Source organism: Meles meles, chromosome 8, assembly GCF_922984935.1.
Source record: "Meles meles chromosome 8, mMelMel3.1 paternal haplotype, whole genome shotgun sequence".
NCBI classification, from domain to species: Eukaryota; Metazoa; Chordata; class Mammalia; order Carnivora; family Mustelidae; genus Meles; species Meles meles.
Genome location: NC_060073.1, coordinates 52938352 through 52952524, shown reverse-complemented (window position 1 = coordinate 52952524; position 14173 = coordinate 52938352).

The following is a 14173-nucleotide window of genomic DNA, read 5'->3' as shown; positions in this document are numbered from 1 at the left end:
CTGCCAACCAGTACATAAGGGTGTGGAAGATTTCATGTAAGATTCTGTGTCTAAGCTCCTACCACCCCATCAATTCCAGCAGTTCTTGCTCAAGGAAAACTCCCCAGAGTACCAAAGTGAACCCCAAATTCTTACTGTTTTCAATTTTACCTCCAAACCCATAGGTGGACATTATCAGAACTCTGATGAACACCATCGCATACTTCACTAGAACATTTAAAAGTGAATGCCTGACTCAGAGACATGGTAACTTTGTAAAAATAGTTTATTTCATGGTGCTTTTATAAATGGATTCATTTGTGGTAGCAAAATACCCGTACACATAAGCATTCCGTAAAAACATCACAACCCATAAAAGAATGAAATAATAATGTAGGATCGCATCCTAAAAATGTGTTTCTTACTATTTTGTTTCTTCCTTCTCCAGCAGAGAGAAAGCAGGACAAAGTGAGAAGTGAAGAGGCAGACAAACGAGGTGGGACCCAAAAAGGACATAGGCACTCTGGGCCCAGCTGAACCAGAGAGATGCACATGTAACCTCAAAGTCAGTATCAGCAAACTGGGAAAATCTACGGGAAACAAGAGCTCTTGGACACTGACAGTCAAGTGTTATGCACAGGAGAACAAGTCAAGCGACATGGGTCATAAATTGCTGAAAAGCCTACATATCAACTAGCAAACCTTGGTGTAATCAGACTTGGAGGGAGGGCCTCAAGCCGGCAATGGCAGGAACTCAGATGTGTCAGAACAGAGGTTGTGAGATGGACAGATCCATTTTGAGGAAAGTGCAGGACAGGAGCTTCAAACCTCCAGTTCGGAGTTAACAGGGATTAGTACTTAGTAGTTAATATGATACAATGACCGAATTATGGTAGTATCGCTCTTTTACAGGTAATGATTATATTCCAAATGTAATACAAATAAACTAAGAAGCTATCTATATTTCTGGGTAAGATATTTCACATTTTTATTAACTAAAGTGACTTTGGTCTGCATTCTAGTGTCCAATAACTATAGATTCTACAGCTAATAACTATGAAACCGAAAGTAGCCAGAAAGAAAAACCAAGAAAGATCCTCAAAGAATGCATAATTAATAAATTAGAATATTAGGACAGCAAATCAAACTCAGCAGTGACCCAAATTTCAAAAGCCTACATGGCTTTTCACAACCTTCATTTATTATTTACTACTTATGTAATGGGCTTTAAGCAGAATAATCATAAATATGTTTCTTGATTTTGCCATGTTACCCTCCTTAAGTTTGTTTATCTAGACATATAAATGAATTATTTTTTCTATACTCTTCATGTTCACCTTAGAATATCTAGAACCACTCCTGGAAATAGTAATTGCCCACTCAATAACTCAGAAAAATATAAAGTACCATGCAATTTATTAATGTTTATCTCCATATTCATCGTATATTCTACCAATGCAGAAGCTCTGAAGATGTAAGTGTTTAAACCACTTGATTCCACTCCATCTTAGAGCTCTGCAGTTCTTTATGTACAATTTTAATTTGGTTTTCTTCACTTTACATATAGATCTTAAAAATTCCCTTTGCCCATTTCCTGGATATACTCAATGGCAACAGAACCATTACAGCCATTTTTACATGGCAACATTCTAAAACAAGAATCGTACGGTAATCCTACTCAGGGTCAAATGCATCAGTGCATCTCCAGGGAAGTTCTTCCGTGCAGTAATGAACCATTTTTCTTTAGGAATGAATTTCCACTCTGTTGAGTAAATGTCTGCTCATATGCAAGCATCTCTCACCCAGAGTCAGTCAATTATGCCATAACCTTCTTTTTGCTCATTTTTGAAGTCTACAAGCCCTTACATATATACAGTTACAGAAAAGCATTTATGTAGTTATAGATTCTCACACACCTGTATGCTTGGAATAACAAACACCTTCCACTTTAGTAAGGAAATATAGCTCTTCCTATAGTGAACTTGACCATACTCTGAGCAACCCCCTAGGCTCTTGTTTAGCATGTGCAGTGGACTCGCACGTGCCCAAAGTGACTCCAGTTCAAAGTTCTTTATTAGACATTGTTTGTAATAGTGAAATATTGGCCAACACTCAAATGTTCTTCAATAGGGGATTAGTGGCATATGCAAACAGTGGAATATTATAAGCAATTTAAAAATGAAGAACCTTTTTTTAACTGAAATAATCTCCTAGATATTGTTAGGCAAAAAGAAAAAAAAATTAAGGAGCAGGTCTATAGTATACTACTGCTTGTGTAAAATGGGTGAAATTTTATTTGTATGTAATGTACTGCATGGATATTATATATGCATGTTTTTATATATTTAATTTACAGTTACACATACATACAGAACATCTCTGAAAGGACTCTCATTTTAGGGAAATGAATATCAGGAGAACAGGGTCAAAAAGAAAACTTTTTCACTGTATACTCTTCTATTTTTAAATTATACCATGTATAAGTATAATCTAGACAAAAAAATAATTGAACTTTAAACCAAAATAATATATACTGTGATAGTTACATGCAGAGGCTCTGTGGATAGGAAGACCTGGGCTTGCGTCCAAGCTCTGCCATTTACCAGTGTGTGACCTTAGGCAAGTTCTCTAAGCCCCGGTTTGCTCATCTGTAAAATGGGAGTACTGATAGTTAACCGTGAGAATTAAATCAAGTATATAAATCACTTAGCACAGCTCCTGGAAATTATTATTAAGTAATGCTCTCTTTCAAAGAGTACTGTGGACCAAAGTTACAGTCGTTACCAACCTCTTTTTCTCTTTCTTATTTTCAGTGGGCAAATTTTGATAGCTCCTCTTTCAAAAAAATATGACATTCAATCATTTCGGTTCACTTTATAGTCACCAGAGATAGGCCCAAACCCCAAAGAATCAGCTCAAGTTCAAATTTCATGAGGAAGACAATCAGGAGCCATTGCACATTTGCCACTATCTATAGCCTTATGTACATAATCTCTAAAAATACCAAGTGCCACTAATTCATGTTTGTACTCTTACATTAACATTTATAAAGTATGTTCAAACACTTGAGCTCAATTCCTGAAATTAGAATCTCAGGAACAGAAGGTCCATTCAAGGACATTCTGATTTTCAACAACGATGAGGACCAGCAGAGCAGTCATGTTTATTCTTTTTTTTTTAAGATTTTATTTATTTATTTGACAGAGAGAGAGAGAGATCATAGTAGGCAGAGAGGCAAGCAGAGAGAGAGAGGGGGAAACAGGCTCCCTGCTGAGCAGAGAGCTGGATGCGGGGCTCGATCCCAGGACCCTGAGATCATGATGTGAGCCGAAGACAGAGGCTTAACCCACTGAGCCACTCAGGTGCCCCAGACATGTTTATTCTTCTGTAGATGAACATTTTCTATTGAAGGGCAACCTGTTAATATGAATTTAAATGATTTTAAAATAATCAAATAAATAAATGAAATGAAAGCCAAAGAGGAGCTTAGAATTCAGATCTTCTCATTTTACCCACATTCTTACCAGGAAGTGTCCACTGTTACCAGGAGGTCATCAAATATACCGTGCTTCCCTCACCCAGAAGGCTCCTACCTATTGAACCCAAGACCTGGTTCACAGAAGCAGTTCCAGATCTGGTAGCCATAGTCTATCTCTCTCTCTCTCTCAACCCCAGCTACTGTAAGAGCAAACAACCGACACATACAACTGTCCCCTGAGCATATCTACAAGGATGACCCACAAGCCTCAAATCCAACCTGTTTATAATAACAGCAATAATCACCTCGCCTTGCTCCTCCTCCACCCTCCACCCATGCCTGGACTTGCTCTTCCACTTCTGCAGCTTCCTGTTTCTGTGAGTGATCCCAAGGTCACCCAAGAAGCCAAACCACAAATTCTAAGAGTCATTCTACTCTCCTCCCTCTCTCTAAATCCAAAAATCTTGTTTCTACCTCCAACTTTCTTTGGAATTAATCTGCTTCTCTTCAGAATAGATACAGAATAGGAGGGAGTTGGAGAGGAGGGTTTCATGTCTTGTCCCCCCAAAATTTCAGGAATGGGGAACAGTGATTAAGAGAACTGACCCTGGCCCCAAACTGGCAGCGTTCAAATCCAAGCTTAGCCACTAGCTCTCTGATGTTAGTTCCTTAAGAAATCACAAAATGGGCTTCTCTGAATAAGAGGTAGAAAAATTTTCCAGTAATACATAAGTAAATCATGAGCAATAATATTTATCCCTCTAAGCCTCTGGAAACAAAAAAGAAGAAAAAAGAAAAAAGAAAAATCTATTCTAGGAGATGTTTTAAGGACATAAAATACATGCTTCAACCTTCTGGCCAACTAAAATTTCCACCACACTGAGCTGAAAAATGTCTCAAATCATGCCTAAAATTAATGCAGATTAAACAACACTGATTAAACAGAAATTAATAAATATTCAATCATACTCCTACCTTACCAGTCAATGTTCATTTCTCTTATTCTCCTTACCCCATACACAAAGCTTATGCCTCTGTCCTCCATACCTTGCAGCACCGTGTCCTTGGTTCTCATTGTGTACTATTTTGGTCACACTCCATCATATTACTTACCCACATTTCTGCCACCAGACCGCTCTTGATGACCCTGGTCCTATCATTAATTCATCATTGTAGCCTGCAGGCTCTCACAGTGCACTTAGTAGGTATCAGGTGTTTGCGAAAGAGAGAGAAAGAGGGAGGAAGGGAAAGAAGGGTAAAGAGCAATCTACTCACACAAGTAAGCCGAAAGGTAGCGGTGGAAGTGGAGGAGAAGCCCCAAAGATGTAAGGAAAAGAGGACTGAAGGAGGCGAAATTGCTAAGCATTAGCATTCAGACAATTTGGCACACTTTTTAAAAGTTATTAATAGGGATTAATAACAGCAACAAGACTCCATCTCACCCCACTGGCACACTACAAATAAGTTTATGAAGCAAGGATCTCAGTAGAGAGTTCTTTTCTTTTCTTTAAGAGTTTATTTATTTGAGACAGAGAGAGAGGACAAGCAGGCGGAGGGGCAGAGGAAGAAGGAAATGCAGACTCCCGGCCAAGCAGGGAGCCTGATGCGGGGCTCTATCCCAGGACCCTGAGATCAGCACCCAAGCCGCTCTTTATACATCCTGTGTAGAAGCAGCAATTAAAAAGGGGGGCAGGCCAAAAAGGGAAGGAGAAAAGAATAAAGCTGCTCTATGCCCCAGCTTCATGTCTAAAGGTCACAGTTAATTGAATACTTCAAAAACGGTTGTTCATAGACAATATTATCAATAGTATTTTGAGAAAGACACATGAGGATATTTTGCTATTAAAGAGAGGGAAAAAAAAAGTTGGATATTTTCAACAGAAATTCATTATATTTTCACTTAGCAATGTGACTCTAAAATGTTCAAACATAAAGGGATAAATTCATTTTCTCACTATTTGTAACAGATACCCAAATATTTGAAAAATCATGATTTTGACATTAAATATCACTATTCACATTGCGCAGCATTCAGGCGGAAGTTAGGAGAAGAGGCTACCCTCTAGAAGATTTAGATTAGCAGAGTCAGAAGATCTGTTCATCCTCTAAGACTGCTGAGACTTTACCTTGTTTGCCAGTGAACTGAAGGGTATGTCCCCATATTCTCTAAAACCAATGGCCTGGGATGCATAGGAGTTCATGGAAGAGAGAGGTATTTGTACATAATCATATGCTCTGGGCTCTTTAAATGAAAAGTATTAAAGAATTCTAAAAGTACTATAAAATGTAAATCTTTCTCAGTGAGGAAATTCTCCCATTATGATGACTTCCTTTTTCACAATATCAAATCAAAAGCTTTAACAGCACCCACATTGAGCTTAAAGTTCACACAGAAAACAGACTTCTCTAATGTCTTACCACTTCAGAAGAAAGTCTAGTCTGAAAGAGAATCATCTGTCCCTGGAGGATCAGCCCATTCCAAAGAGAAGATCTGTATCTTCTCCTAGTTTATTAATTTATTGGCATGCTAACTTGCATCACTTTAAGGGCATTTCATCTACAATGAGCAAACTGTTTGAAAGCTAAATGCACTAAATCTTCTTTCATGGGACCCGTAAGTGTTTTTTGAACTCTTAGTGGTTTGCACTTAATGCTTTATTTTAAAATCAGATTTAATCATTTCATAAAACCAGTAGTTCTTAAGGAAAATGGATTTCATTTTACCTCTTTATCTATTACCCCAGGTCAGAATTGTAATGAATTGTGATGCCCTTTGAAACCACTAATACTGCACTCAACAATCCAATTAATAAGTGAGTCTAAAAACACGATTTTCCAAAATGACTATAGTATTCTCACTTCCTATTCTTAATTTTCTAGGACACTAATTAAATGTCTATACTATTTTATTTATAGATCTTTCTCAAATAATCTCACAAGAAAACTACCAGTTTTTAATTCCTACTCCCACAAAGGCTCTTCACTGGCTCTATTTTGAAATTTTAACAGAGCTATTTTCTTTAAAATCAATTTGATAAATAAATGTCAAAATAAAAAAAGTCTTCTTATGAGATTCAGAGGTCTTTAAAACACATGATATTTTATAATAAGAACAGAGGACAAAACCATGAAAGTATAATAGCCCTCCATTATACAAAACAGATATATATATGTGTGTAAGTATATATGTGCACATAGTATATATCCACTATGTGAATCATCTACAACAAGATTTCATGTCAGGCAGTTTTCATCCACCACATCATAGCCTTCTGGGCTATGGTTGCTCAGGAAAATTAACACAGTCAGTGTAACTCACTAAAGCAAAACTTAGAATGGAGAAGTAGCCACATTGTAGTATCAGGAATGGGGAGGCAACCACAGAAACCAGGAATTGGAAAGAACACCAAAAGACATCTGGTACATGGGATTTTTTTTTTTTTATGGAAGAGCTGATGTGTACTGACATAGACACTGTTAAAAGTTTTCCAACAATAGGGAACCAACTTTATACTTTCCCCCAAAGCTCATTTCATTGGACACCCATGATGGAACATTTATCTTCATATTGAGCCAAAATGGTTTCCCTCTACATATTCCTACAAGTCATGCCTGGTCTATCCTTCCTACAGAAATGCCTTGTCTCTCTTTAAAAGATCTCAGTCTTCTAGATATGAAGAAAAAGAGTATGTGTCCCCTTGACCATGTTTCCTAGAGGCAAACCATCTTTTCCATATCTCCAATATCCTCAGCCATCCTTCATATCATGTAAAGACACTTCACCATCCCAGACCTTCACCTTTCTCTGGGTGAAAAATGGCATCTAGAACTAAAAACCATACTCAACAAATTATTATTAACATTTACTCACTAGGAAACACATTTTGGGAAGAATCAACCCCAAGAACCGTCTAATTTCTCGGGAGAAAGTCTTGACATATACTATGGAAATGGCTAGAACAGAAAGTATAAATCAACACCCTCCAAAGATAGTGATGAGAAAAGTGGGGGGAGGGTAGTGAAAAAAATACTGTTATCAAGCTTTTTGTTCTGAAAGAACTTAACTACCCTATATATGAGTCCACAATCTAAATTATCTGATACACTGGTAATGTTAATGTAATATGGCTAATGCTTTCTAAATTCACAATAAGCATAGGTATACAGAGAATAGTCATAGCCTTTAAAATAAATTACTTTTAATCTCATCTAAAGAATCAAATGAAATCAAAACACTAGATGTAATTAAGACCGTCTAGTTTCCCTGGAGATTATACCAATCAGACGTGTTAAGCGTTCTAGGAATGAAACATTTGATACAATTAAGGAAATCCTATTGAAAAAAATTAGTCTGTAAAACAGAGATAATACGGGGCTAAGGAATGGCTTATTAATAACTCATTCAATTCTGGGTATAATAAATACAGCTATTACAACTTCAATTCACTAGTGACGGAGCTCGAAATGCTAAAATGCTGCCACTCAATCTGCCTCAAGAATCCAGATCTAATCGACAGAGGCACTGCCTGCTACATTTATTAAATCACAGAATTATTTTAGGCTTAAAAGAATTTAGATTTTTTTTAAAAAAAGCTAGTAAGAGGTAGGGCCAGAATTCCAGACCAAAATCTGGCACCTTGTCCACTATACTTACACAGCCCTTCAGATTTTTGAAGCCGTCATCCCCTCCCTGCTCCCTGCCCACCCCTACCCAATCTTCACAAGGCCAGTTTCTTCAACTATTTACACTGTAGGGAGGATCTCTGAACAAAGCCCTACATAAGTGACCTCTGGAAATTCAGACATGTTCTCTCATGTCAGAAAAGGCAGGTGAGACTGTGTCTTGAAGGGATAAGTGACTGGACATAAAGGAGGATGGATGGCTGCCACTAACAAGGCTGAGATTCCTGAGCTTTGGGGCCACTCCTCAATCCCTCAGCTACTCGGGATAAAGCAAAAGCAAGAGAGGCCCGAGAGCCACAGCCCTGGAGCAGAGTCAGCAGGTGAGTGACTACGGGAGACAAACAGGAGGGAAGCTGCAGCTCTGGCAACATCAGAAGTGCCATCTGACAGGATCTCCAGTTCAGGGGCCTTCCCCATGTAGCTGGCCCTCCTCAGACACCCCTCTGTCTACCAGGTCTCAGCCAATGGGGTGGGTCTCTCTCGTTACTGAGTCCTGGGGCAAATAGGAGATAGGCTCTTCCAGAGAAAGCAAACTGACACAGAGGGAGCTCCCCATGTGCTATAACCCCAAAGTCGATAGGCTTGTAACCCAAGACAGTATCGAAGTGGTCCGATGCTATATGAAGAAAAATCACCAAGGTAAAGCCTAAAATAGCAGATGCTTGGGGAAAATGCCAAAGACAAAAGACAGGTAGGCTTAGAATAAGAACAAAGCCAGGATAGATGTTAATTCTTTTTTTTTTTTTTAAGATTTATTTATTTATTTGACAAAGAGAGATCACAAGTAGGCAGAGAGGCAGGCAGAGAGAGAGAGGAAGGGAAGCAGGCTCCCCGCTGAACGGAGAGCCCAATGCGGGGCTCGATCCCAGGACCCTGAGATCATGACCTGAGCCGAAGGTAGAGGCTTTAACCCACTGAGCCACCCAGGTGCCCCCTTAGATGTTAATTCTTAACTACCAATTATTCTTCAGTTTTCTCCATCAAAACGGACATTAAATCTCAGCCCTGCTTAACAGGCTCTTTGTAAGCTGGGCCCTACTATCCTATATAGTCCCTGTCTCTGATTATTTCCCTGGGTGTCAGCTGCCTTAAAGAATAGTCTCTCCCACGTCCAGGCCGTTGGGCCTGCTATCTTCCTGCCTCAGACTCTTTTCCCCTTTTGCTCAGCCTTCCCTGACCACCTGCTCCCACCCCCAGGCCGACGGGGGTGTGCTCTCCTCCCACTCCCACAGCCCCTGTCCATGTGCCTCTAATAGCAACTCCCACAGGATATGATCATTTCTTGGTATACTTCCCTCCATGAGAGACCATGAGCTCTCAAAAAACACAGCATCTTTGCAATCCAAGAATCTACGGTGATGCCTCGCTCATCATTTCCTAAGTGGTGAATCAAATGAGAGAAGTGAGGATGAGTGAAGCATCAAGCTTGTGTCCTGTATGTCTGTCATCTCTCCTCCACTGACTTCTGACAGACACAGAGAGAACACTATTTGAAATATAGTAAGTGATCGACACTCACTGAATAAATCAAGTAAACAAATACAAAAAGAACTCTGACAGATTCAACAAAGTGTTATAGTCATAAGTATGAAGGTCCAACTCTAAGATCCTAAGGAGTTTTTTAAAAACTGTATTTGTACAGATTTATACAAATTTCCCAGAATATTAAGAAAAGGGAGAAGGAAGACTATCATTTACTTAGGGCTACAAATTTGTTAGGTACTTTACTATGATATTTTATTTGTTTTTCATAATCATCCCGAGGAACTGGGATTATAAACCTCATTTTATAGATAAAGAAACCCAAGTTCGAGATGTAGAACCAAAATTTGATCTCAGGTGAGCCTGACCCCAATCCTAAGCTTTTTCCACAATACCACTTGAATCTCTGGGGGGAACACAAAGCTATCTTCCTTATCATTCTATTTCAAGGAAAAGGAGTCCCAAAATCAGACAAGGCTCAATTAGGTCCTAATTCCAGAGAAAGGAGCCATCATGGGCACAGAGAAGTGAAAAACTCTTGTCTTCCCTTGAAGATCACCTCCTTTTCTTTGCGGAAAGGTTCACATGGCTTTTCTGTTCCTCCCATGGGGCTGGAAGGAAAATTTTAGGGCCCTTCTAAAGAAGGGAGAAAGCAACTTCTCCTTGACTCTTCTCCTTTCCCCAGAAGGTCAGATGGGACTCAGGTTATGATTCAGAGAAAAGATGGCAAGGAGGCAGCCACATAGGTCCACTTAATCCACTTAGAGGCCTTAAGGTAGATTAGAGAGGGAAGCAGGCCCGAAGCTTCCAACTCCAACAAACCAATTCACCAAGTTACAAGCCTACAAATGTGGAACTAAAGTCCTTGTTCCTAGCTAGGAATACAGATGTTCCTTTTCCTCAAATGTCCAATGTGTAGAATGGTGGCATCTAATTGAGATAAGGAATCAACCAAATGGTTTCCCAAAACATGACTCACAGGTTGACTTGTCAGGTGTACAACAAACAGTGTTGGGACAACTGGACATTCACACACAAAAGAATGAATCTGGACACCTACCTCACACATATACAAAAATTAACTCAAAATGGATGAAAGACCTAAATGTAAGAGCTAAAACTACAAAACAAAACTCTTAAAAGAAAACATACAGGTGAATCTTTGTGATCTTGGGCTAGGCAATAGCTTTTTAGATATGACATCAAAAGTCAAGCAACCAAAGAAAAAAATAGATATACTGGACTTCATAAAATTAAAAACTTTGTACCTCAAAGACCACTATTGAGAAAGTAAAAAGACAATCTACATAATGTGATATTTGTAAAACATCTGTCTGATAAGGGTCGAGTATCCAGAACATATAAAAACTCTTAGAACTCAACAATCTAAATAAAAAATAAGCAAAGGGTTTACATAAATATTTCTCCACAAACGATACATAAATGGCAACAACGACATGGAAAGATGTTCAATGTCATTAGTCATGAGGAAAATGAAAATCAAAACTATAATGAGATACTTCTCCACACCTCCTGGATGGCTATAGTCAAAAAGACAGACAAACAAGCACTGGGGATGATATGGAGACCTGAGAACCCTTATACATTGTGGGTGGGAATGCAAAATGGTGCAACCACTTTGGAAAACACCTTGGTCCTCTTCAAAAAATTAAACATAGAGTTACTATATGATGAGCAATTTCACTTTCAGGTATATACTAAGGAGAAATGAAAACTATGTTCATACAAAAACTCACATGTAAATATTCATAGCAGCTTTACTCATGATAGCCAAAAAGGGAAACAACCTAAATGGCCATCTACTGATGAATGTATAAATAAAATGTGGTATATCTATAGGATGGAATTGTACTCAGTCATAAAAAAGAAATGAAGGGGTGCCTGGTTGGCTCAGAAGTTTAAGTTTCTACTCATAATATTGGCTCAGGTCATGATCTCAGGGTCATGGGATCCGGTCCATGTCATGCTCTACATGGAGCATGGAGGCTGCTTGGGATTCTCTCTCTCCCTCTGCCCCTCCCTCTACTCACTCGTGCACTCTCTCTCATTTAAAAAAAAAGGTGGGGGGGATGAGGTACTGACTCATACTACAACAGAAATGATTCTGAAAACCACTATGTTAAGTGAAAGAAGCCGAATGCAAAAGACCTCATATTGTATGATTTCACATATGCAACAGGTAAACCATAGAGAGAGAAAATAGGTTAGGGTTTCCCAGGTGCTAGGGGAGAGGAGAACGGAGGGTGACCACTAATAGATGTGGGATTTCTCTTTTAAGGTGATGAAACATTCTGGAATTAGACAGTGGTGATGACTGCAAACCCTAGTGATATGCTAAACATTTGATTGTACACACTTAAAACAGGTGAATTTTGAAGGGGTGGGGGGGGGTGGGAGGTTGGAGGAGCCAGGTGGTTGGTATTAAGGAGGGCACATATTACATGTAGCACTGGGTGTGGTGCAAAAACAATGAATGCTGTTATGCTGAAAAGAAATAAAAAATATATATATATATATCCAAAAAAAAAACAGGTGAATTTTATAACATGTTAATTATATCTCAATAAAAAAGTCGCAACTATAAAAATGAGTTAAGTGTACACATTATAACATATGTATCGTCAAAGAGATATGACAGAAAAGCAATTAAGTTAACCTGAAAATCACTGCTGCACGTTGGTGTTTACTTTCATAGTAACAAATATGAAAAACATTGAATTTTATTGCCATAAACTGAACACCAACATAAAGAGGGTTGGGAGGAAAAATTAATTTGATTTCCATGAAAAACATCCAACGATAAATATTTGCTCTCTTCCAGTATCTCAGTTGGTTGCAAGCTGAGCTCCCTAAAGCAGATAGAAGAGCCACTATGTTAGATCTGCCAACAGCAAACAGGCTTGAAAGAATTCAGGTCTAAGATCCTGAGCCTTGGATGCACTGCCTTTGGTAAATGGTAAACGGATTCTCTCCCGGCAAGCTGTTGCTGCAGATGAACATTCCACAGTGGTAACGACAACGTAACAGAGAAGCGCTTTCAATTACCAGCATCTCCACCTCAGAAACTGGATGAACATTTTCTCTAAGGCTTTTCCTAGATTCCTTAAATGAATATGTGTGAGTCCAAATGACCCATTTTTCCAAATAAGCACAGCTCATGTTAGGAATATTGAATCACAGGCAAGCTTTGTACACACACTATGTAAAAGTGAAAATACAGTATAATATTCTAGAACTGTGCCTGAAACATCACACACATCCAATACATATTTGAATGAATGTTTGTAATAGTAATGTTTAGCAAATAGTTTAGATCAAAAACTAAGGCAAATGGCAACAGTATTGCTAAATTAACTTACCTTCATCAACAGAAAGCTCTTTTTGCTTTATCTTAGTCATGTAATACCACATTCCCACTGATACTCAAACTGACACATCAAAGGCTATTAACAAAGATAATTAGTCCACTGTAAACAGAAAAGGTATTCTGATTAATTATAAAAGTCACTGCCCCTCAACTATAAACTTTCTGAAATAAAAGAACTTCAGATGGGAAAAACTGCAGGAATTTATGAGATGATGAGTTTCTCTTATTTTATGATTTATTTTAGTTAATAAACTAAGGAAAGATATATCAGTGGGGTTTAACAATAAGTTGTCTATTCTTCACATTCTGGAACCCTAAGACAGATCTGAGCAAAATACAATGGCCTCACTAATCCATATCAAAGCTCAGCAGAAAGCAAAATTCTTTCTGAAATACATCTTGAAACATACTAATTTACCAGCATCAAGAAGGTCAGCAATTAATTTTACATTACATTTTTTTCTACAGCCTCTTTTAAAAACAGAGAAATAATTTCATTGATCAGTATCTACAACTGTGAGTACCTGAAATACTATATAGGATCATATACAGAACAAAAGAAGTGGAAAGAACCTTCAGAGCTCACATTTTCTCTTTTCAGGACACTTCTACAAGTATCTAAGGATATGATTCCACAGCTTCACCATGTGTGACGGACCCTGTCAGAAAAAGTCTTCCTTGGCTCGCGTGGAGCAGTGTAGTCTCTTTCTCAAGGACGCATTAAAATGACAAAATATCTCCCTTTGTATCAGCATCTTTCATGTTTGGGTTAGAAATCACACTACTCAACTCACTTAATTCCATCAACTCTTCCTTGATATGCTAATATCACAAACTAGCATTTTTTAAGACAATACAGATAGTTCCTTGGTCTCTGCATGGAAAGGACTTTCTTTTTTTTTTTTTTTAAAGATTTTATTTATTTATTTGACACAGACAGATCACAAGTAGGCAGAGAGGCAGGCAGAGAGAGAGAGGAGGAAGCAGGCTCCCCGCTCAGCAGGGAGCCCCATGTGGGGCTCGATCCCAGGACCCTGAGATCATGACCTGAGCAGAAGGCAGAGGCTTTAACCCACTGAGCCACTTAGGCGCCCCTGGAAAGGACTTTCTAAGCATACAAGCAATGAAATGAAAAGGAAAAGATGAATAGGTAGACAACATAA